Consider the following 25000-nt stretch of genomic DNA (forward strand, 5'->3'; position numbering starts at 1 on the left):
GAATATTTTTGCTTTCTGTTGAAGTAATCGGCTGGGTTTAAAAGTGGTGCTTTTATTTCCACATGTGTACCATCAATTGCCCCTACCACGTGTGGAAAATCCAGCTTCTCTTCGAATTTGCTTATTGTCTCTTTGATGTCATCTTCATGAATTGGTAAAAAAATGAAATCGTTCTTCCTCCGGTTTATTGCTTCACTAAAACTGTGGCATATTTTAATTGCAGAGGACTTACTTTCCAATGCCGAACGTTATCGCAGTAGATCGATAAGAATAAAACCCTAGTCTCCACAGAGCTATCGCTACTTGCTTCTGTACAGGAATCACCTGTCGAAAACGTGTGTTTTGGCGTTGGATGTCGAGAGTAACTATCCCACAGATATAATCAAATGTTCCTCTAGAAACTCTAAAATGCCTTTTCTCTGTAGGTGGGGGGCCTGAGGTGACGAGAGCGTCCAAGGTTTCTGCGGCTTTGTTCAACTCCGCTTCGTCTCGTTTCTTTTTCTCTTCCCGCTTTTTCTTACGCCGCTCCGCATCTTTTTGACGGCGGATTTCCTTGGCGTCCTTCATGATCTTGGCAGGGGGTTCAGCTGCTTCGCGGACGACATCGTGTTTCTGGCTAGCACGAGAACGTTTCGATGGTTTCTTCTTCTTCTTCTCCTCCTTCTCTTTTCGAAATGGATAGCGAGCAGGCGACAGGTCTCCGTACTTCCAAGAGATGCTCATCTTCTTCTTCTTCTCAAGACAACTGACAACAAATGAAGTGTGTCTCGCGTATTTATGGTTGGACGGCAGCACGTGATGTCACATTCCAGGGTCTGTGATTGGTTCTTAAGGATGGTGCCACATTCGGGCGACCCTGTCATTGGATGCTCAGAGTGGCGTCAAGGCCATTCAAGGTCAGTCCCATTCCGGCGGCTCTGTCATTGGTCTGTAGAAAATGGCGTCAGCTTTGGTCAATGTCAACACCCTTGGGTATATAAAGAGTCACGCCAGCGAGAACCGTCAGGTTGTCATGAGCTTGGAGAGGTGCTGTAGACGCATAGACTTGTTGCTGGACGCTCTCTTGTGTGAGGGCTGCAAAGAAGACAAAGACGAAGAAACAGGGCTCATTGACCTGAAAACTTGGGTTCTCCATCAAAATTGTCGTGAGTGCCGATTTGTTCGCTACCTTCTCCAGAAAGCAGACGATCTCAATGTCCCACTCCGATACAAAGACAATCGGAGTACAAACGGATTCTACGACCTTAACACTCCTCAAACGTCTGGACGCCCTACTAGACCGATACTTGTGCAAGTGTTGTCGGTACGACAAGAACCAACTGTCCCTATCGGACTTGAGCACGTGGGCACCGGACCGAAATTGTCGTGAATGCCGCTATGTCTTCGACGCAGCCGACGATCCCGACCCAGATGTCTGTGACTTCTACTCCGAATGAGGAATGCCCGAGCAATACTACTTCCCACCCGAAGACTACCCACCTTCTCGATAAAGTATGTCTAGTGATCGACCTAGAAGGATTTTGTTTGGGAGACCAATTTCTTCCTAGGGAACTTGGTTGGTGTGATTGGACGGGTCAACACAGGGGATCGATTCATTACAAACCTTCCGTGCCTTGGCATGATCTCTCACCTAAAGATCAACGAACGGCGTATGACTGTACGACGCACATCCACGGGCTCGCGTACTATCCACAAAATTTGTACCATCTGGCGCATGAGTTGCAGACGGATGCCCAACACCTCTACAAACAACACAAGACCTCAGAGCGTTGTCTAGTCGCTTACAAAAAGAGTTTGATCGAGCGGCGATGGTTGACGAGCTGGGGGATGCCTCACGTCGATTTGGAACCTTTGGGTTGTCCGAAATTCAAGGATCTCCCACGTCTCAATTCTGTAGGTTCTTGCGGACAACACGAAGACCCTCTACAGCTTCATTGCCCTCAAGTGGAATGTTATCACTTTGTACAGTGGATGCGTGGTCAAAGGGGACTGGATCACGATACTCGCTACATCCATCATGAACGGACCCAACGATTTCTAGCAGCTCAGAAACCCAGGACCTGTCTACGGTCGATGTCCACCCAACCACACTATAGACACTTTCGATTTTGTCCCGACCGCATGTAAAACACGCCTTGTTCTTCTCATTAAACGTTTTTTTATTGGACATTCATGTCTGAGTTCTTTATGACGGATCTATATGCCTTTTTTTATTTATTTTTTCATTTTTTAAAAAAGTAGGACTCGAATGGGTCCTCCAAGGGCTCTGAAACTAAAGGCAGATAGAGGGCTCTCAATCCCACGTGGCGTTTTTCGAGAGAGATTCCCGCCCCAGTCCCTCGGCGGAAAGTGCCGTTGAAAACGAGGTCGTCTGATCGGTATAAAATAGCGCATTCGAGTCCAAGAAATCGAAATTTTCAAGATGGAGAGCTGGTGGGACGTCCTTCCGCCAGAGCTGCAGGAGAAAATTTTAAAGTTAAAACAAAAAATGGAGCACCAGGATAACATGAAAGCCCTGGCGGAGGAAATAGATGAGTTTTACCTACAACCCTTATCTGAGGATTGTGATCAAGGAGACTCATGTTGTTTCTTTCTATTTTTTTCTCTCGTAGAAAAGCTAGCCATCTGTCCTTGGACAGCCCATGCAGTCATCCCGGCCACTAATCCGCCCTCCAGAAGCAAATCTGGACAGTTCCGGTGCAGCAGATGTCACCTATTTCACAAAATAGGAAATCGACGAATGTATTTGTAATTCGGCCTTTGTGGTTGCTGTTTTGTTCCTGCCTCAGTTGAGGTAAAGTTGTAAATAGTTTTTCAACTTGTACATACCTTTTGTAAATAGTTTTGTCGACTTTTTTAGAAATCTTGTAAATAGGACAACTTTTGTTTATGTTTCGTTTGCATGCTCTTTTTTTTCCGTTCTTTTTTTCCTTCCCGAGGAGGTTGCGGACAAAAAAAGACTCCTCTGTAAATTTTTAGGGAATTTTTAAACGATTTTTTTCGCTGTAAATAGTTGTACATAGACGTTTTTTTTTTTTAAACTTGTAAGTAGTTTCAGAACGTTTGTAAATATATGTGACAAAAAGAAAGAACTTGTGCTTAGCTTGCATGCTCTATTTTTTGTCCGTTGTGTTTTTTTATTCCCTGGGAGAATGCGGGTGACCTTCACATTTTTTTTTATTTTTTTATTTTCGCATTTGGTTAAAAAACAAATATCCTCCATGACTTTTTTAAACCAATCTTTCCGAACTGTTATTTCCGAATTTTTTTTTTTTTTTCATTCCTAAGAGCTTTCATTTGATAATCTAGTGCGATGTTCATGAAGCGAGCACATGCTCAAAAAAACAACTCGCATACTGTTCCTCATGAACTTCCATTTTTTATGTTCCAGCGAATGTTCTAAAATGGTGAGAAAAGTCACGCATCCTTTTTTGGCTGTAAAAGAAAATCATTCCGAACAGTCCGTAAAACATCATTTATTTCTTTGTTTGAACAAACAAACCACATAAAGCGCTTGAGTTTGATTTTGAACTTGACCTTGTGACAGACCTCTACTCAAGATTCCTTGACCTTGACTTTATGAGGGGTTTCTACTCAAGATTCAAGACGCATTCTTTGTAGATGAACCCATGACATTGGTTGAAAAAAACAGAAGAAAGAAAAAAAATGGTTTCGTCCATGACTAGAAAAAAAAATAGAAAATCCAATCTTTCAACCTCGAACCGGCAACCCTGAGCTTCACCGTCTCCTTTCTGCTACGTACGATTCATTCATCTGATTTGACTCATGACTAGAAAAAAAAATAGAAAATCCAATCATTCAACCTCGAACCGGCAACCCTGAGCTTCACCGTCTCCTTTCTGCTACGTACGATTCATTCATCTGATTTGACACATGTACATGATGACGTTAAAAAACAAAAACAACCTCAGGGACGGGAGTGTTCGGACCAATTTTTTCTTGGCGCGAAATGACATGGCAACGGCTGCAGTTGGCAACCTGTGTTTTTCTGAAACGGAAAAAAAAATTTAATCCTTCATCAAAGATAGTTCTTTTCGAGAGTCTCTCTTTTTTTTCACGGACATGGACGCTACCACAAAACAACAAAGAACGCGTGAACGTGTTCGTGCATGGAAGCAGGCAAACCGCGATAAAGTTCTTGCTCAAAAGAAACGATATCGCGAACGACACCGAGCAGAGATCAAGGAGTCCAAGAAACTCTATGCAGCTGGACATCGACCCCAAATTAATGAGTACCGTTGCCAATATCGCCAGGCGAAAAAATGTGCACGGGAACTTCAGGCACAACATCAGCTTCTTGTGCCAAGTGGAAGCTTGTCGGTGTCTGAAACGGCTAAGGATCTCTTGACCGAAGCTCGCGCTCGTCTAGCCAGCCAAGAAGCAACAAGTTCAAGTGGGATTTTTTTCTCTTAGGAACTCGTTTTTTATTTCTTTTTCTCTCATTAAATGCTTTTATCTTTTTTCTTCCATTCACCTTGTCATTGTGACTCTTTATTTACAGCGGGAACAGGAAGTGTTCAAGAACAACGGGAGGCCAACAGGGAGCGAATTCGGGAGCAACAAAGAGCTCATTACCGCGCGAACAAAGCAAGGCTCTGCGAATACAAAAGACAGTACTACGCGAGCCACCGCGAACAAATTCGTGAGCGTAGACGACTCCATCGCCAAACCCACCTCGAACGAATTCGTCAAAGCAGCCGAAGATATTACTATACACGTCGGAGAAAGTGCCTCGAAATTTGAAGACGGTACAGGGCAAACCATCCCGAGCAAATTTGTGACTACCGCCAACGATATCGCGATACAAGTCGGAGACGTGAGCTGGGTTCGTGTTTGCTCGAAGGCTTGGCGACCGATGCCCGTCCATCGCATGTCATTGATACGGCAGGTGGTGGATGGCTCGTACGCCTCCCTACCTGAGAGAAGGTTTGGCGCGTGTAGACCGCTTGGCTCCTCCCGCATCCCCGTCTTTGTCGTCGGATCTATCTGACGCCGCCGACCGGCTAGACGAGTTATTGCTTCGTGCCTCTCCCGCAGGATCATCGTCCATTGCTTCCGATGTGGTAGCAGAACTAAACGACCTAGTACCACCCCGCCCCGAACCGGCGCGACGATCCACACGTCTCGCACAACGGCCGCGACGACCCCCCGCAGCGCCAGAGGAGGATGAGGAACCCGTGGTTGATGCCGCACAAATCGTATTGCGGCGCGTGCGGGCGAATCGCGCTCGTTCTCAGGCGCGAGCGGAGGTAGACCATGAACAGCGTCAAGCGGCCTTGGAGTGTGAACAGCGCATCCAAAACGCTATTCGGGAAGTAGTGGTTCGTCCAGGACCGGATTTGGATCTGGCTCGTGCGGCTGGGCAGTTTGAACGTGAAGGCTGTGTTGGATCTTGTGTGGCAGCTGAGTTCTTTGCAGACACATCCTGTTTCGAGGAGATGTCCTTTGGAGCTCCTCGAATTTTAATCTGACAAGTTGCGGGGTGCGTGTGCGGGGCACCAACTTTTGTGTTTGGACTGAGTAGGGACGCTACGGAACTGGGGTGACTTTAAGGAGACTCTACTCCATGTCTTGTATATATTGTAAATATTTGTTACGCGTATTTTATGCTTTTTTTCCTTCTTGTTGTACAAATAGTACCTTGATGATTCTAGTTATTAAACCGTTTGATTCGGAAAAAAACGATCCTGTCTTGTTGTTTTTTTTTTTGACTTTAATCGTGAGGGGCTTGGGACTTTGTGACGTCATCCCTATCTCGACCCATGGGACGTGATTGTTTGAATTTTGAATTTCCCGACTGTTATCTTTGTATCCAGCATGGTTACGCAAAACACCCCAACCTGTTTCCTGAGGGTCCGCAGAGTGTCACGTGTCTGTGACGTCATGGTTTGAATGTCCCCCTAAACGTACGTGTCCTGCGCAACCAAATTTGAATTTCCTGCCCAAATTGGAATCGACCAATCAGAACGCTCAATTTCCAACCGTCAAAAGTGCGGTGAAATAGCCCACACCACTACTGCTAACATTTCTCGTAATCTAAACCAAAATAATAGAATGTGATAAGCAGATTTCTAATTTAATGCTTTTTCCATTCATGTGGGATCAGAATGCATGCATTTTCAGCAGGATCCACTGTTTTGTGAGTTGATTTATTTCTGTAAACTGTTTACCATTCTCAGTCAATGTTGAGAGAACTGGCACTTGCAAATTACTGAGTGTGTGCTGTTCACATTTAAAAATGTGGAGCTTACTGCAAAAGGTTGATGACAGCCTTGATTTCAACCAGTGGCAGTTTGTTCCCAAACCAACCTTGCTTTCAGATCAACATAGCATTCCTGACTTCAGAAAGCATAACTTATGATCCAGGAGCTCCACAGCCAAGTCTTACAATGTACATCTGGCATCACCACCCAACGTTTGGAAGGACAAATACTACACTGTTGACTATGTCAACAACTATTACCTCAGCAGGGCAATACATGAGTGCAGCCGACAAAAGTCAGTTCACCTCATTCAAGTTCTTCCAAAAAATTCAACAGCTCATGCCAAGAGGTTTGACTGGCCAAAGCATAATGATATTGACCATGTGCACATCACATGTGTGTTCCTTGGCCCTGTGATTGATCTCGAGGAACTGGAAGCTATGTTCCAGTGGAGGACAAAATAACTTGACATGGCTCAACAGTGTAAAGATGTCCAGTTCAACTACAAGTATAACTTGTATTTTAACATTTCTTGAAAACATTCTTCAAAAGCTTTTTTACTGTTGGGTGCTGTTCAAACTTCAAAGTTTAGTCTTTGACTCAAACGTTTCATTGCTGCATTTTTAAGGCCCTAATCTTCCCAACGTAGTTTCTAGTCAAAGGCAACATCATTTCAAAATAATTATTATTGATTAAAGTTGTGATGGAACATAAGCAGTGCAAAAGTTTTGTCTTGGAAATAATTTAAACAAGATCATACATGTATGTAATAGTGATGTTGTCAGATGAATTTCCTATATTATTTCAGGCTTAGAGATTATTTTACATGACATGTAATGTAGTGTGGTTGATAGTGTAAACTTATGGAATTGCATTTGATTAAGGTACATCTCTTGCTCATTTTACTGACACAACTGCATTTTTGTTATTATACTGTAGTTGCTGTGTTATTGAAACTTCAAAATTTGTTCTTTAAGTGCTGTGCATGGTGTTGTTGTTGTTGCTGTTACATTAATAAAAGTACCTGATGTAGATTCTGCAACATAGATTCTGCAACAGTACCATCATTTAAATTGAACTAATGATGATGGGGATGTGCACAATAAACTCAAATGTTTTGGCATTTGTATAAGAAAGATAAAACGCCCTTTACTGTAAAGCAGACAGACATTTTAAATTCATGCCAGATTCACAGGACTTCTAATTTGAAAATGGTGTTATGAAAATAGAGAATTTTGTGTGTAAATTCCGTAACAGCCATCTAATTTAGTATGGCCTCCTGTCTGTATCAGTATGAATCAAACCACTCTTGTGCATAGATCTTATAGTCACCTACCATGCAGAAGTGGTATTATTTTGCTATGTTGTGTAGATTTCAAGATATCCCACACCAAAATGTTCGGAATGTAGATTCCGCAACAGACGAAATACTGTGGAATGACCCGTTAATAACTATGAAGTTTGTTACTATCTGAATGTTTTTTTCAATGGGATGTCAACAGGCCAAGTGGATGTTATGCATAATAGTTCGGATGATCAAGTTGAGCGCGTGACCCGTTATAAATATTTTTTTACAAAATGTCCCCGAATCGTCAAGTATCGCCACAGAAGACAAGAACATCATTCTAAAGGCTTATTCTATGCAAAAAGTAGGTTGTGGAGGTAATTTTGAGAGTAAAAATCAAGTTTACAGCAGAAAAGAATAACACGGTTATATTTAATTACGTTAACACAACAGAAAGACGCTTACCTTATTTTGACACGACAATGCTTTACTATTGCCATAAAAACTATTCAGTGAAGCTCGCATAGTACACAACATTATGACTTCATAAAGGCCACCTTTTAAAGCGAAATATTTTTTGAAAGAACCAACATATTTGCTATTAGAGACAAAAACCCCTTCCTATTTCATTACGTGCGTGAAGACAAGAAACTCAATCCTGTCCAATTACACTCCATGTCAAAAACGCAACTAAATAAATTTCCCACCAGTGTTCTTTACTTGAATTATCAAGGAAAAAATGGGCAACAAGCTTTCCTTCAAATAATTTTTTACTAACAAGAACTAGTGAAATTTCCAATTGTTACCGAAGACTGTGCAGATTCAAGTTGTTCAATTCCTTCTCTGTCTTTGTTAAACCCATACGTTACCAGAGGATTTTCCATTTGGTTTCAGTGTTCTACACTGATAACAGCACACTTGGTAAAATATTAGAAATAAAGCTCACTTTGATCGGCTCGACGGGCGATATATTATTGTCAAAGTCAATTACTTGCTGCTTTTAAGAATCCAGATATATTTGTCTTGCTTATCCAATTGACGTTCCATTCTTGAGCTCCGTAAGGGTATATTTTGTTTAAAGATGCACTAAAACGCCACAGGCGTTACCATGACTTTCGAAGCGAATTGCGGCATCGGCATCGAGTGACAGGTTGTTGGCAACTGTTGAACCCACGTACGTGAAGTGGTCAGTGACCTCAAGCTCCTCGTTGTTGATGCTGATCGATGGTAGTGCAGGGACATCCTGGCCCATGACGTTGGTTTTCTTGATGCTGATGGTCAGCCCAAACTGCTTGCAGGCATGGGTGAACCTGTCCATCAGTCGCAGGAGGACTTCTTCTGTGTGTGAGGCCAGGGCAGCATCGTCGGCAAACAGCATCTCTCTAATGAGAACTGTGCAGACCTTGGTCTTGGCTCTCAAGTGGGACAGGTTGAACAGCTTCCCGTCGCTTCTGGTATGCAGATGGATGCCCTCTTCAGACTCACTGAATGCAAACTTCAGCATCAAGGAAAAGAAGATTCCAAACAATGTTGGCGCAAGTACACAGCCCTGCTTCACACCGCTTTTGATAGTGAATGGTTCCGATGATGCGCCATCAAAGCTGACAGTGCCCTTCATGTCGTCGTGGAAGGAGGCAGTGATGCTGAGCAACTCAGGGGGGCAGCCAATCTTCTTCAGCAGCTGGAACAGGACTCTTCTGCTCACGAAGTCGAAAGCCTTGGTGAGGTCTATAAATGCCATGTAGAGTGGCATTTGTTCCTTGCGGCATTTCTCCTGGAGCTGGCGTATAGAGAAAATCATGTCGACTGTGGACCTCTCTGCCCTGAACCTGCACTGGGACTCTGTGTAGACGTGATCAGCTAGGACCTGTAGACGAGCAAGGACCACACGTGCGATGACTTTTCCAACGATGCTGAGGAGGGATATGCCGCGGTAATTATTACAGTCACTGCGATCGCCCTTGTTCTTGTATAGTGTGACGATCTTAGCATCTCGCATGTCCTGCGGTACATTGCCTTCTCTCCAAAACAGACAGAGAAGATCGTAGAGTGGCTCAAGCAGGGCTGGTTTCCCACACTTGATGATTTCAGGGGGTATTCCGTCTTCACCTGGAGCTTTACCGCATGAAAGAGCATCAATTGCTTTGCTGAGTTCCTCCAACGTGGGTTCTACATCTAGCTCCTCTAGCACGGGCAGATCTTCCAACGCATCGAGTGCTTCCTGGGAGACCAGATTTTCTCTGGAGTACAGCTCAAGTTAGTGTTCAACCCACCTCGTCATCTGTTTGTCTTGGTCTGTTATTACCTCCCCCGTCTTGGATTTCAGGGGTGCCCACTTCTTCACTGGCTTGCCTGTCGCTTGCTTGATGCCCTCATACATGCATCTGATGTTCCCGGTGTCTGAGGCTTGCTGAATGTTCTCCGATAGCTGGAGCCAATAGTCGTTTGCGCAGCGGCATGCTATTTGCTGGGCCTTGCTTCGGGCAGCTTTCAGTGCCAGCAGATTCCTCTGAGATGGCTCGCGCTTGTATTCAACCATCGCGCTGCATTTTGCGTTGATGACAGGTTCCATTTCTGCTATGTTGGCTTCAAACCAGTCCGCGTTCTTACGCTCTTTCTTGCTGTAGGTTTGGACTGCGGCACTGTAGATGGTATTGGGGATGGAGTTCCATCTATCCTCAGCGTTCTCTTCTTGTCTGTCAGACAATGTTTCTTCGAGCCTTACAATGAACTCATCGTTCTTTTGTGAGTAGGCTGTCTTGCTGGTGTTGATGCGAGGCTGGCCCTTCTACTTGGTGTGGTGGAGCTTCTTTGGTTTCAGCTTTACTTTGGAGGCAATAAGCGAGTGGTCGGTGTCACAGTCAGCGCTGTGGTAGGCTCCTGTGTTGCAGACACTGTTGATAGAGTCTCGCCTAGTGACGACTAGATCCAGCTGGTGCCAGTGTTTTGACCTGGGATGTCTCCAAGATACTTTGTGGCATGCTTTGTTCTGGAAGGTGTTAGTTATGCATAGGTTGTGGTAACAGCAGAGTTCCAGAAGTCTCTGGCCGTTGTCGTTCATTTTGCCTGTGCCGTGGTGACCTAAGACGTTTGGACATGCCTCACGATCTGAGCCTACCCTTGCATTGAAGTCGCCTATGACGTAGATATGCTCGGACGCTGGGATGGTGCTGAGTGCAGTATCCAGAGATTCGTAAAAGTGGTCCTTTGTTTCCACCGTAGCCAGTAGTGTTGGGGCATAAACACAGATGATGTTGACATGGCCCTCCACTGTTGAGAGACGCAGCTTGAGAATTCTCTCTGTCAGTCTGTTGGAGGTTCTATCATCTAGAGCAGCGAATTCCTCACGGCAAAGCCCACTCCTTGTTCTCTCCGTTCTGCAGGGCTGCGATATCGATATTCAATCTGTGCAGCTCGCGATCTATCACTGCTGTCTTGCGAGCATCGTCAATTGCTTGCAGATCCTCAGACTGTCCGGGCCGCATGGTCTGTACATTCCAGCTCCCAATCCGGAAAGCTGATGTTTTGGTTTTGTTCTTTCGTTGTTTGCCTGGTGCGTGGTTGACGATCTGCTTGTTGAGCTTTGACTCTAAGCTCCAGGCACCCACTGAAGCAGGCAGACCATGGCAGGTCAGTACCTTACTGTCCGGGGGCTGCCCGGTTTGAGGCGGGAGGTAGCTGACCAGTGGAACTACGATGGTCCCTCCCACCGTCGAGGACAACCCCTAGCGCCCTACTCTACTGGGTGTCCTCTCCAGGGTGCAAGCCTGGGCAAAGTATATGGAGACCCTGTGCTGCCCATTCAACATGGCCCCCCTCTCGGCTGCACCAACTTGGTCCAAGGGAACACAGAGCATTACACCTTCACGTAAAAAAGTGGCTCAAGAAAGAAAGGCAGAAAAGAAGAGAGAGATAGATTGGGCATTTTATCAAAAGAACCATGAAAAGAAAATTGCTCAAGTCAAGGAACATACGCAAATGATCCACCAGTTGTCAAAGTGGCTGGCACGAAGAAGGACCGATATAAAGAAAACGGAGTGGAAAGAAAAGCTGAAGGAAAAGAGAGAAATTGCTCAAGCAGAACTGTAGAAAAAAAGGGAGAAAATAAGAGAACAAACCAGGGAAAGAGTCTGTAAATATCGTGAACGAAAATTACAAGATGGAACACAAGAACAAGCAATAGAGGCGGCATCAACTTCAAGCACGAGCAATGGATTTAAAAACCGGGCATTCAAAAAACGCATAGCTGACAGGGCGAAGGAGACGCTTCCTTTGAGTCCCAAGAAAAAAGCTACAGTCATAGCAACGCTGGTGAACAGCCCAAGAACCAGGAAGATACTCGCAAACCATGGATTGCTTAAAACCCTGGAGGAGCCGAAAGAGTTGTCCACCCTTAGAGCGCTGGCATCAGACATCTCCGAAGGGTTGAACGAAGTGAAACGTTCCGGATCAAACGAGAAGAGGGCAGCACTCAGAGCTTTTACGTCTCTTCCATTTGGAGAAAATATAAAAAAGACAAGGGCAAGGAAGTCCTTAGGAAAATTAGTTAATTTAAATGAAATGAGCATAAGTAAAGCGATAAGGAACTGAGAAAGTATCCTTAAGGGCGACACCGCAAGCTGGCTCTACACCAAAAGAAAAATTCACCAAGACACAATTTCGGAGGAAGATACTAAAATCATATTTAATTACTGGGCAAACACAACCAGCAGTACGTCCACCATGCAAAGCCTGTGTTGGAAAAGACGCAGACAGAAGCATTTCTTGAATTTCAACAACTTCATCCGGATGTGAAAGTCAAGCAAAGGAAGTTTGAAAGCCTGAAGCCATTTTTTGTTAAGCAAGCTAAAGAGAGAGATAGAAGATCATGCCTCTGCCGAAAACATGTAGAGACAAAAATTGTTTTTGACGCTTGCATGAAGTTTCGTCTGGGCATTCTCAAGGAAGCTGACCTCAGCCATGATGAATACCCTGTTTTGAAGACCGTGTCAGAAGCTGCTGAAAAGACTCTTTGCCCTAGACAAGAGGATAAATCATTTCACAACATCAATTGCTTAGAAAGAGAATACGATTCCTGTAGTGTCGATGCCCTGGCACTACTACCAGAGGAGAGTACTACTGAAGGTTCTGTGCACTGGTCGCACTACGAATATGTTCCAACAGGAAAGTTTCTTTCGAACGGCCAAGAGAAAAAGAAGATAGCCCTCGTGCAAAAGGATACTCCACCATCTGAGCTATTTAAGTACTTTAAGGAGCTCCTAACAACCTACCCAATTCATTCATTTATGGCAAGATGGCAACGTGATCAGCTTGAGAACCTGCTAGACAACCTTCCTCTTAGCCATGTGGTGTGCATACATGACTACTCTGAAGGGTATGCATATGCAGGCAGCAAGATGAGATCCAATCAGAGTATTTTGATGTCGCCAAAGTCTCTCTGCACGTGACCATCGTTCAACGCCATGCCGTACAAGCCACAGTTGCAACTGCAGAGGAGGAGCCACACCTGATCAAGGAGCATGTTTTTGTCATCTCGGATGACCCGATCCAGGATCAGGATAGTGTTCACAAGGTGCAAGAGGTGATCCACAACTACCTGATCAACGATGTTCATTACAATGTCATAAAGATGCATGAATTTACTGACAGTTGTGCAGCCCAGTACAAATCACGGCATTGTATTCTGGGGCGGATATAGGGGTGGTTCGGGTGGTTTGGTTGAACCCCCTAAACTGAACATAAAAACGTATAACAAACACGTGGTTAAAAAAAAGTGAACCAAATATCTTTTGAAAATGATATTTCTTTGTGTCTTTGTACGCGAAAACAGCAATAAAAATAAGACAAATTTGTGCCTAGTTGAAAACGCCCTCTAGTACGTCCGCTTGAGCTATAAAATTACTGCTTATTAACCCTTACACGTCCCGCCAAAACTGACAGTTTACGCCAAATCTACCAATCATTCCACTTCTGGCACTGCATAAAGCCACGCCGTTCTTTGGAAATCAGAGTTGTGGATCGTATTTTAAAGTGAAAATTTACTTAAACGTTCCTCAACATGAACTCATGACTTAATATGTTGAAGAGGACAAAGCAACAACAAATTCACCGGTTTTTCGGACTGTCATCAGCAAGGTAAGCTTAATAGATTAGTCTATTACACGAGTACGCTTAATTCTAGCAAGCAGACAGTGCTGATTTCTCGAGAGTTGTTTCACGAATCGATTTAAAACTGAAATATCATAAGTTTACATTCTAAATTTTCTTCCCTAGATTGGAGACCAGCGAAGATAATGAGCCTTTTGACCAATCATCTAATTCTTCTAGCAGTTTGAATGAGAGCTTGAGTAGTGCAAAGAGGATTCGTTGCTCTAGCGATGCCGGTAAGAACATTTTCCATAACAAAAAATACTACAAGCTATCAATTTGGCACTAGTCAACACTTTTTTTATTTTGTGTTTACAGAGACCGAAAAGTGACCCAAACAGGTACAGGCAGTGAAGATTTGCCAGTGACTGTGACTCGACAAAATGAGACAACTCTATCTTCTTCCAAGAAAGGTATTTCATTTTTTAAATTAGTGATATAAATCAGAAAGCTTAAGCTTATATATTAAATAAGAATGGAAAACGTCATTGCCATCATCAAAGCTCAGACACAATTTTACGTGCAAAGCAGTGCTACTTAACTTCACTCATGCTTTTTAAAGCAGAATTCTGTTCTCTACGTGACAATCCAGACTAACCATGAAAATATGTAAACAAGCGGGATAAGTTGAGTCACGATCATTACCAGTCTGATGCGGCTTTGTTGGAGACCTCTAATTAAAGTTATTTCCGACACGTTTCTTTGCCCGTGGAATAAATAAAATGAACAACGAAACAAGGTCCATTATTATGTCTGAGTTGGGCATTTTCCAATATTTTCTCAGGTGCTAACATGATGAGTCTTCCTCGCGAAGTCCTTTCGGAAATATCAAAGTGGCTCTCATTGGAAGAACGCATGCCACACCTTGCACCAGTCTGCAGGTATCTTTATGATGTCATGCATGATTCTAGTCTTTGGATATAACAAGTTGCCAAAATATTACATTAGAAAGTCTAGTAACTTCCCTTTACAAAAATAATACGCTAGAAATATTAAGAATGCCTAATTGTTTTCAATTAGGCGGAATTTCCTTAGTGTCTGTAGTAAAATCCTTACTTGACATTAAAATTGTCGATGCTGGTGGATGTGAAACAATATCCGTAAATCAAGCTCGAGATATTTTGCAGAATTGCCAACTCTCCGAATTTTCTTTTTCCCCTAACTGAGCTCCCCCAAATGTGTGGGAACGACTTTTCACTGATTTTAAACATGTCAAGTTGGGTGATTTAACTCTTTAAACTAGAAGTCCACAGAAATATTGTGAAAGTCAAACACCCTGGCTTTCCGTACAAGGAAAAAGAACATTAGTTGTATTGTAAAAATTGTGTGATTTCTGTTACCTGTCCTGTTCTAAACGTATGTCAAAACGGTATTAAAATAATTTTTAAAAGGTCGTACAATATCAATTTGCTTTCATTGCAGCGTCACAGACTGATAAAGATGGAGATAATCGTGCTTGTCATGGTTCGGTTCATGAGGTTGATGTTGGTGCTCGTCAGAAAACAGCTTTTAAGTCTCTAAATCAAGCTGAGAAACTCAACATCATAAATAACCATTTTCAACCAGGAGAGAATTATGCTTTCCCTAAAGTTTTTATGAATGGTTGTCATCCGTCTTTCCAAAGATCCTGGCAGCAACGTTATCCTTAGCTCGTTTACAGCAAGGAATGTGACGGTGGTTTCTGTCTCCCATGTGTTTTATTTGCCATACGTGAAAGCTTAGGTACCTTAAGGAGCTTCTCCAAATTTCTGAAGGTCAAATTTCCGATTGTTCCAAAGTCATATCGGAAACTCAAGGGCAACTATTCCGATGAAGTCGGAAGATTAACACTGATCATCGGAATAAGTGGTATTGAGACTTCCAATGGATAAAAAAATATCGGTCTTCCGATTGAACTTGATCAAACATCCTATTAGCACGATGCACGGAATTTTGAAACATGAACTGCTTCTTAAAGTCTGTGTCACGCGAGATCTACGACCCAAAAAAAATGAAATTACCGTCCAGATGAAAAGGACGCTTAACTAACTAGTCAGCGTTTGAAGGGCACTTATGTTTAAAACGTGTTTAAAATTGTTTGAAACATGTTTGAAATGTTGCTGTTTGGATGGAGTTTGAAACTCTGTAGGCGGTATTTATCAGTGTTCAAAACACAATCATGTGTTACATCTGTCAACAAGGCTCCTTATCATGACTGCAGAAGTAAATTCCCTTGAAAAGGTTGCTGCACCTTTTGGGCACTTTGCTGTTAAGAGTCCAGGGAAAATGTGATCGTTGAAATCATCCATGCTTTGTTTTTGTGCTTCCAGTTGCACTGAAATGTTCAAAGTTATCTTTGAAAAATATTGACTTACACCGGTGCATCGAGCGATATTGATCAAAGAACCAACAGTTATTCTTTTTTAATACCATACGAAATCAACTGAAATGATAAGGTCGAAAAGTTTTTGTTCAGATTCTTTACGGAATATTAAAGAGTGAGAAACTTTTAATGGCCGAACCCTCGCGGGATGTATTTTTTTAACGAAAACCTAATTGTAGGAACACATGTCACGATCGCTTCAAACGTGTGACAGGCATCATTGGTTTCTTTCAGTCGAGTAGCAGTTCACGCAAGCTGGTAATTTTGGCGGTCCATTTTAGAATGTCAAATATCACGAATTTAACACTGGTTTTCGAAACCTCAAGAGTATGTTGTGCAGTATTAAAAGCCCTCCAATATTAAAACTGTGCAGCCGAAACACTTTAATATCCCATTGTTTTGTCGTGCACTGTCTAATCAAGATACGTTCAAAGGTCAATGTTACAATGCGGCCGCACAGCAAACGACCGAAATGTGTTTCATCACGGTGTATTAAACTGGCACAGATAGTTGTTTTTCAAGCATTACGTTAAAGAATTGGCAAGTAAATCAACGCTTCACCTTTAAGTTTGGTTTCCAAGAAGGTATTTAGAGTCATATAGAAACGCTTGAAATCAGTCATTTTTGTTGTTGTTGAGATGTTTATGTTGAAAATATAGAAACAACAGGAGCATAAATTGTAGAAACATGCGCACACAAAGATTACAATCTGCGAGATCGAAGCGCCGTACGCTTATACTAAATCCACTCATTTATAAAAACATTGCGTGCCGATATGCCATTCTAGATTGATATCCGATTGATTTCCGATTTTATCAGAATTTTGAAAGCTCAAATCGGAAATTCTTGAGTCAGACACAAGCAGCTATCGGAATCGGAAAATGCCTATAGCGACATCGGGAACCAAAATTTCCGATGTTATTTTGGAGAAGCTCCCTTAGTAACCACTCTGTTTAATCGGTGGACAAAAGTAAGCAAAGTGTGTGGTGAACATGAGAAACATCGTTACCACATCAATGCCATGGTTGCATACGATAATTTTCTCACAACAAGTCGGAATCTGCAAAAAAACATCCAAATTCAAATTGAAAGTGAACGCAGGAGCACGATTAAGAGAAACAGAGAAATTGTGAAAAGTGTTGCAAAGTGCGTCCATTTCTGCGGCAAACAGTGCATTGCAATGAAAACCCATAGAGATGACAGCACTGCCGATCAAAATGGAAACAGGGGCAACTTTCTAGCTTTGCCTGAATTTCGTGTTGACTCAGGCGATGAAGTTTTAAAGAACCACCTAGCGACATGCAGCGCGAATGCACGATATTCTAGTAAAACAATACAGAATCAACTCATAATGCTGATCGGAGACCACATAAGGGATTCGATAATTCAAGAAATCAAAGAAGCAAAGTACTTCTCAATTCTTTGCGATGAAGTCACTGACAATGCTAATCTCGAACAGTTGTCTTTGGTTTTACGGTTTGTCGACAAAAGAGTGCATGATCCGCAAAGAGTTTTTAGACTTTCGATGCACCGATCGAATAACTGGTCAAGTAATTTCTTCCTTGATCTTGGAGAAGTTGGAGCAGTGGGGTCTGGACATTTCAAACTGCCTAGGCTACGATGGTGCTTTGAATATGTCTGCACAAGCGCAGGGAGTGCAAGGCTTAATAGCACAGAAAAACCCCAAGGCCCTGTATGTGCACTGCAATTCCCGTGTATTGAATCTCGTTATAGTAAAAGCATGTAGCTTACCATCAGTTCGCAACATGGCTGGCACTATAACAGAGCTTTCACAATTTTTCAATGATTCTCCAAAGTGGCAGAGGTGCTTGGAGAAAGTAATCAGCGTTGATCAGCTGGATTTGCAGAGAACTAAGATCCACAACCTCTGCCATACTCATTGGGTTGAACGTCACGAGGCATACGAAACGTTTGTGCTGTTACTTCCGTCGATTGTTAAAACCTTTGAGGTTATTTTGGACGAACAGCAGCACAAACAATACAGTACTGAAACCCCTTGGAACTGGGACAGAGAGACTCTCCAGAAGGCAAATGGCTTCTACCACACATGTTGTTCTTTCCAGTTTCTCATTGCGTTAAAAAAGAAAACTTTGACAGTCATTAAGCCGATTAGCATTAAATGGCAAAAGAAGTCCAATGACATCGTGAAGGCATACTGTATGATATCATAGACCGAGAAAGAGTTGAACGAAAAGAAAGACGAGGCTGAAGCTGTGGTCAAAAGATGGTACTCTAATGCTGTGGAGCTCAGTTCAGACCTAGGTACCAAGCCCAGCGTTCCGAGAACAGCCTCAAGACAGCAGCACTGGGCAAATGCACCCCATGACACTCCTGAGGAATATTACTCTCGCAATCTTTTCTTGACCATATTACACAAGAGATGTCTTCAAGGTAATATGTTTTAATCAGGTCTTCATGACATTTTAGATACGTTGTTTGCAAGATAAGATGACCTTTAGGACGGGTTTCCCTTTAAAGTGATCAGATTACATAGCTGTTCCTTTACTCTTCTCCAGTTATAACAGTCACACTACACAAAGTACAACAGAGTACAAATATGCAAATTCTGATCAGTGGTTCTAGATTGTTCTAGATTTGGTAATACTCAAAAGACTGCTGTGCAGTTACTTGGTCTAGTTCCAAGCATCACCATGTCATGCACAGATGCAAACATTGATGCGGTTTCAGAGATGTACAGCTCAGACCTGCCAAACCCTCAAACTCTGGATGTCGAGTACCATCGATGGACGAGAAAGTGGCAGTCAGAGAGAAGCCAACCAGACGCACTTCAACCTGCATTAGAGGTACAGAACTTAATGTTTTTGCTTTTTAATGTTAGCCTTTCAAATTAAACTGAACTATTTTTTTTTGTTATCTTAGGCCTGTGATGCAGATATTTTCCCCAACATCCACTGTTTGCTGCATATTGCATGCACTATTCCAGTGACTTCAGCTGACAACGAGCTGGCCAACAGTACCTTAAAGCTGGTCAAAGGCTACCTGCGGACCACCATGACGACAGAAAGGTTGTCTGGCTCGGAGCTCATGAATATTCACCACAAGAAACCTGTGGATTATGATGCTGTTGTCCAGGAATTTGCAGAACAGCAACCCCGGAGAATGTTGCTGGCTGATCCCATTTTTGAGGAATCATGAATTTTTAATTTGAATGAATTTAAAATAATAATAAAATAATTATTGTCAGTGTTAAGAAAATCCATCCTTAATACTACTGTACTTAGCACAAAAATGGAGGTGACTTTAGAGCAATTAAACCACTTGAAATTTCAGAGGCCCTAAAATTAAAAATTTTCCAGGGGAGTATGCCCCCGGACCCCCCTAGGGGCTACTGTCTTTGGTGTGCCTTTATCTGAACCCCCCTTCGTCAAATCCTGGATCCGCCCCAGGTATTGATGACCTCTCTTGCTCCCTTGCCGACTTTGCTTTCCCCATCCAGCGCAATTAATTTGAGACATCCCATGCTAAAGGAGAGCAGGATGCTGCAGGCTGGCATGTTAAGCAAAAGGTTGGCCAGGCAGTTCTGGGCAGAACAGCCACCATCAACTCGGTGAAGAGTATGCATCAATACTTGATGCAGAACTTTTCCCAGCCTGCTGCCTCAAGTTTCACTTCAAGAGAAAGTTCTGTTCAACTCAAGCACCGTATTTTCTTTTTAAGTCCCTTCAGAAGGTGAAGGTGCTGTTGACAGAAAAAGGCATGGATGGAAATTTAAGGAAGCTAAAGGGATAAGAAAGTGGCACTGTGTAAAGTCTCTGGCCCAGCAAGAAAAGGTTCTGATGAGGCATCGGTCCTGCTACTGTGTGAGCTGCATTGTCGAGGATGAAGAAAACTGCAGTAACAAGGCTTGGCTGGATAACTGGAAGGTGGGGCCAATCTGTAAAGATGGTGCAGTCGCAACTACCAGGCAAGCAGCAGAAAAACCCATCCTTGACCGTGACACTGCTTCACACATAGCTGACCTTGCTGCGAAGGGGAGCACAGTGGCTATTGCTGCTGATGATGACCCAATGTATGATTTCTATCTCCTCAAGGTTACATCAGAAGGGGTTGAAGAGCTAGAAAGCGACTACATCGACGATTATCAGTGCACTGCTTTGAGGGATGAAGAGTTTATAAAAGGCAACTTCTACCTGAGGGACAACATACACAACGTGACTTTCATTCTTGATGTAAAGCGTACCACTGTTGTGTATGCTGCCACTGTCCGCCACATTTGTGGGGAATTGCCAGCAAAGAAAAAGGGAAGAAAAACCATCTACATGCTTCCAGTAAAGGAAAGTGAGGAGATAATTGCCTCTCTCTGAATGAAATGAAAGTAATCTGCAGTTTTAGTTTCATTTTGTTGATATTTCCTGCATTATGTTTCAAATTCTTGAACTTGCCACACCCACAAGGCATTATGGGTAAAATAAAAAACTGCTGAAATTTCCGAAATAATGTAAATAGTAAAAAAAAAATTACTAGTGTTGTACAATAGACATAAAATGCCATCTACGTATCCACTGCTAGTAGCAAAAATAAATATTTTATTATTGACGTGTGTTATGGGAAATGTATAGGTGACTGTGCTACTCATCTTGGGGGAAAAAAAGAGATTAGTTATTTAGGAGGAGCAAAGGGTTGGTACTTTTTAGTGATAAAATGTTCACGAACTACCTGAGCATTTTCAGCTCTTTTTACTCTTCATTTTTTGTGTATGTTTTTAGCAATCCTCAAAGGAAGCCATAATCTAGTGTTGAGTTCCTTAGCACTGACAAAATTCTGAAATGCTACATAACGTTATTTCTCTTGTTGCCAGAACAGGTCTGTGATTCAACCACAAGTTAATGTTAAAGTTATTTTTGAGGCATACAATTAATGCAGCTGGCATATCAACTTTGAAAATTGCTTAAAAGTTTCTTGACATTCCTAATCATATATGTTCATATGAGCTTTTTAGTATGTCTGTGAGGCCAATGTTCTCTAGTGCATTTCTTGCATTAACAGGTGTAACCTCGTGTTATAGTTATTGATAACACAAATACTGTTATCATACAGTCTTGGAAATCAATTTGAACAAAGTCTCCTCGAGTTACTTTCCTTGAATAATTTTCTTTCAACCAAGCAGTAACCTTCAATGATTGACTTAATGAGAGATATACTTTACGGTAATGTTAACACCAAATGACAGTTGGTGAGATTTTGGACAAAAAACAAGGCATAACTTCCTTATAATGAGAAAAGCAAGAAATTATCTCAAGAGATTTTAGCAATTAAGCACCATGTGCAGCTACAGTTAAAAGTGCGCAATTAAGTCTCTCCGCCTCTTGCCAGTTGTTTGGAAGGCTGATTCCAAAGGCATTTCTGGCATAATCAAAGTAATCTTGATATTCATTAACACTTCTCCTCTGAATGATGTGCTAAGATAAATAGTCAAATTCTGACTGAGGAACATTAAGCAGGTTTTTAACAGCCCCATGAAACTCAGGTAAATAGAATAGTGAATCAGGTCTACCAGGGACAGTGTTGTGCCAACTTTTCCTAACTCTGTGGTGGCTGTTCCAATGTTCTTTAACAATGTCAAGGTCTTTCTGGATAACTGGTGCAAAACAGTACCACAAACATTCCATACTTAATTCATAGGAAGAGCCCAAGACACCCTTAAATTCCAAATTTTGGAAAGAAAATAGTGCCACCATGTTGACCTGTTCCATGAATAAAATGACCACCATTCTTCAATTCTTTGGTTTCTAGGTGATGAGACTTAACGGTGGGCATCAGCATTCAGTGCCAAGATCTGTAATTAGCTGTCTAGAGCATCCCTTCGATTCTTTTACAGTGCTTAAAAAATAAGTGGCAATGTTGTCTGGTGAGTTGTTGGACCTGGTAACCTGAAGCCATAATATTTTGTGGCTGAAGCCATTTACATGTATGGCCAAATGTACGGGAAACCCAAAGGGCTTCTGTTTATCATAGCCATCTATCTATCATTTGGGCAAGGACAGTGATAAGTCCTTCTCTTCAACCAGTGAGCTTTCCTTAACTGGCAACCTTCTGGATCTACCTCTTTTCATATATCTTAACAAGGAAATGAATGATTTCTTCATAACTAAAACCACGTTGAAAATATTTGATTATGGTCTCCTCATCACTCTCAACCTCATTGCTCGAGTCTTCTTCCTCACTTGAATCTTCTATCCTTACGTCTAAAAATTAAAGTCAACGTACAAAACTATAGGGATGACAACAAGCCACTTTTTTCTACAACTTAACATATACAATACAATGCAATACAATTCAACACAATATTTACTGTAGTCATACGATTAGCTTTTTTTTGGGTGCGTCCTGCACATATGACGCACAAGCTAATTTTTAACTAAGCGACTAAAAGAAAAGGGAAAAAATAGAAAAGATCTAATTGTACATGCAAACTTCAAAATATGTGCTATGACTGAATGAAGGAAGGAAGGAAGGACCTTTATTTAAGTGTCTAGTCGTTCTAGTGCTGGAGCACTAATTGGGGACACTGTAAATTCAAATTAACAAATCAACGCAAATCAAATCAAATGCGTATGTAAATTATTTACGAATGAAAGGTTTTACATATAACATAAATTACAAGATAAATATATAAGCTTAAGTCAGAGCACTCTGTGAACCCATTACTGTGTTAGGGCCTGTTTACATGGAGGGAGGGTGCCCCGGCTAACCGAGCTACCCTGGCCAGGCTAACTTCTCATATGTTTCTTTAAAAAACGCTTGAAGTGTTTACATGCTAGACAGGGTAGCCCACCTACCCTGGGCACCCTGTCTACATGCCTTGGTCACTCGGCCAGGCAGGATAGCTTTTTACCATGAAATGGTTGGTGCCGGGCTATCCCGGTTAGCCAAGGTGAGATTAACCACGCAAACATTGATAAACATGACGGCGAGAAGTGAGTTTTTTCGTAGTTACCATTTGCCAGTGTTATCTGCCGAACAGAATGACAGTAAATCTGAAGATTTGTGCCCCTGCAGGAAGCTGAAATAACCACTGTTACCAAAACAAAGTCATGGCAATCAAAGAGGAAAGCAAGTACAACTTCAGCCTCTATCAGCACAGAGAAGAAGTCAAGGAAGTTTTCTTGGACTCCTGAGTCAGTCAAGGCTCTTCTGAAATACACCAAAGAACTTAAAACTTAATGTGAATTTAGCGGAGTAGGCTTTGAAGCTGACCTTCAAAGCTTATACGCAGAAATGGTAAGCTTACCAGGAAGAGAGATCAAGTTTAAGTTTAACTACATCTAATATATGTATACAATTATAATTACATAATGTGTACGAAAACTAAGAGACCTATCTATTTACAAAGATATAATTAAGTAGTAAATTTTTAAACGAGTTTAAGCTAGAAGCAGACATAACTGAGTTTGGTAAGGAGTTCCAGTCATTAACGTAATGGTTAAAAATGAAAATTCAAAATAGTTTGTCCTCGCTGCTTTAGGTCTAATTTTAAAGACCAGTCAGATCCACATATGCAGTGTCGATATCAGAATAGCCATGAATTATCTTGTAAAGCTGAAGCAAGCAGAGGTATTTCCTTCTAAGCTCCAATGATGACCAGTTTAGTTCAGTGCGCCTTTCAGAGTAAGGTTTATCAGATCCACAAATCAATGTTGAGTAGCACGACGCTGGATGCATTAAATACTCTGTATGTGTTTTACCAAATAAGGGTTCCACACTGGGCAGGCATATTCCAAAATAGGACAAACTAAAGCATTAAAAGCTGTTTTAATTGTCACAGGATCTTTGGGCCCAAATGTTCTCCTTATTAGACCCAACACTCTATTTGCCTTACCAACAATGTAATTGATATGAGAATCCCACCTTAAAGAAGAATTCAATCCAAATACCCAGGTGCTTTTGTTTATCTACAGCTGACAGATTATTCTCATTTATCACATACTGATGAAAGGACATTTAGACTTGGTAACATGTAGGGCCTTACACTTTTCAGGCTTCAGAGTGACCTTCCACAAGTCACACCAGGAGGCAACAGACAAAAGGTCACCCTGAAACTCAACAAAATCATCTCCAGATGTGATATTACGATATAGTACACTGTCATCAGCAAAAAGCTCTGTAGTACAGCTTACATTTAGGGGAAAGTCATTTATATACAGCAGGAAAAGAAGTGGCCCTAATATAATCCCTTGAGGGACACCAGAGGACACCTCCATCCATTCTGATGAATGGCCTCCAATAATGACTCTTTGTGTACAGTCTGACAGACAATCGTGAAACCAGGAAAACAAATGACCCTGAATGCGAGAACACTGCAACTTATAAAGCAAGTGACGATGAGGAACCTTGTCAAAGGCTTTTGCAAAGTCCAAAAAGATCACGTCGACTGAGTCACCTTTCTCAAGAAAGCTGAACCATGAACGTACAGGTGTAGCAGCTGAAGAAGTTGAGTAACACATGAACAGGCTTCTCTAAAACCATGCTGGCTCTCACTCAGCAGCCTATGATATGTTAGGAACTTCATAATATGCTTATGGATAACACGCTCCAAGGGCTTCGCTAAAATACTCGTAAGAGAAACTGGTCATGGACATGGACATCGCAAAATAAAACCTGTTGGAGAAGAGGATGGACGAGGAAAAGGCCAGAGTAAGGAAAGGATATGAGAGTATCAGAGAAAAAAATAAAAAATTTGAGACAAGATTATCGTGCTACTGTCAAAAGATGAACATAGAGTGGAAGTGGCAAACTTGTTCAAGATAATTTTGACCTACTTACCGAGATATGGGGAGGCTCACCTGCAACAACATCACTCCCATTTGGAATCAATGGAGATACCATTGGTGAAGAGACAGATACTCAGTATCCAAAGGCTGATTATGAAGGTACATCTCTATAGTCTTTTGTAATGCTATAATTGTCACTACATTTTAAAATTCTCTTTTGCTATTTAAT

The 25000-nt window shown here is 42.0% G+C and overlaps 1 protein-coding gene and 2 pseudogenes across 3 annotated transcripts in view; 1 reads left to right on the plus strand and 2 right to left on the minus strand.

The window, feature by feature from the left end:
- Positions 1–25000, minus strand: part of LOC137974248 (uncharacterized) — an 89224-nt gene that overhangs the window by 52228 nt on the left and 11996 nt on the right. The gene's annotated exons all lie outside the window — the stretch shown is intronic.
- On the plus strand, positions 11317–20364 carry LOC137974126 (uncharacterized; annotated as a pseudogene).
- On the minus strand, positions 21313–24886 carry LOC137974127 (uncharacterized; annotated as a pseudogene).

This window comes from Montipora foliosa, chromosome 10 (assembly GCF_036669935.1).
Source record: "Montipora foliosa isolate CH-2021 chromosome 10, ASM3666993v2, whole genome shotgun sequence".
In the NCBI taxonomy this organism is placed as follows: domain Eukaryota; kingdom Metazoa; phylum Cnidaria; class Anthozoa; order Scleractinia; family Acroporidae; genus Montipora; species Montipora foliosa.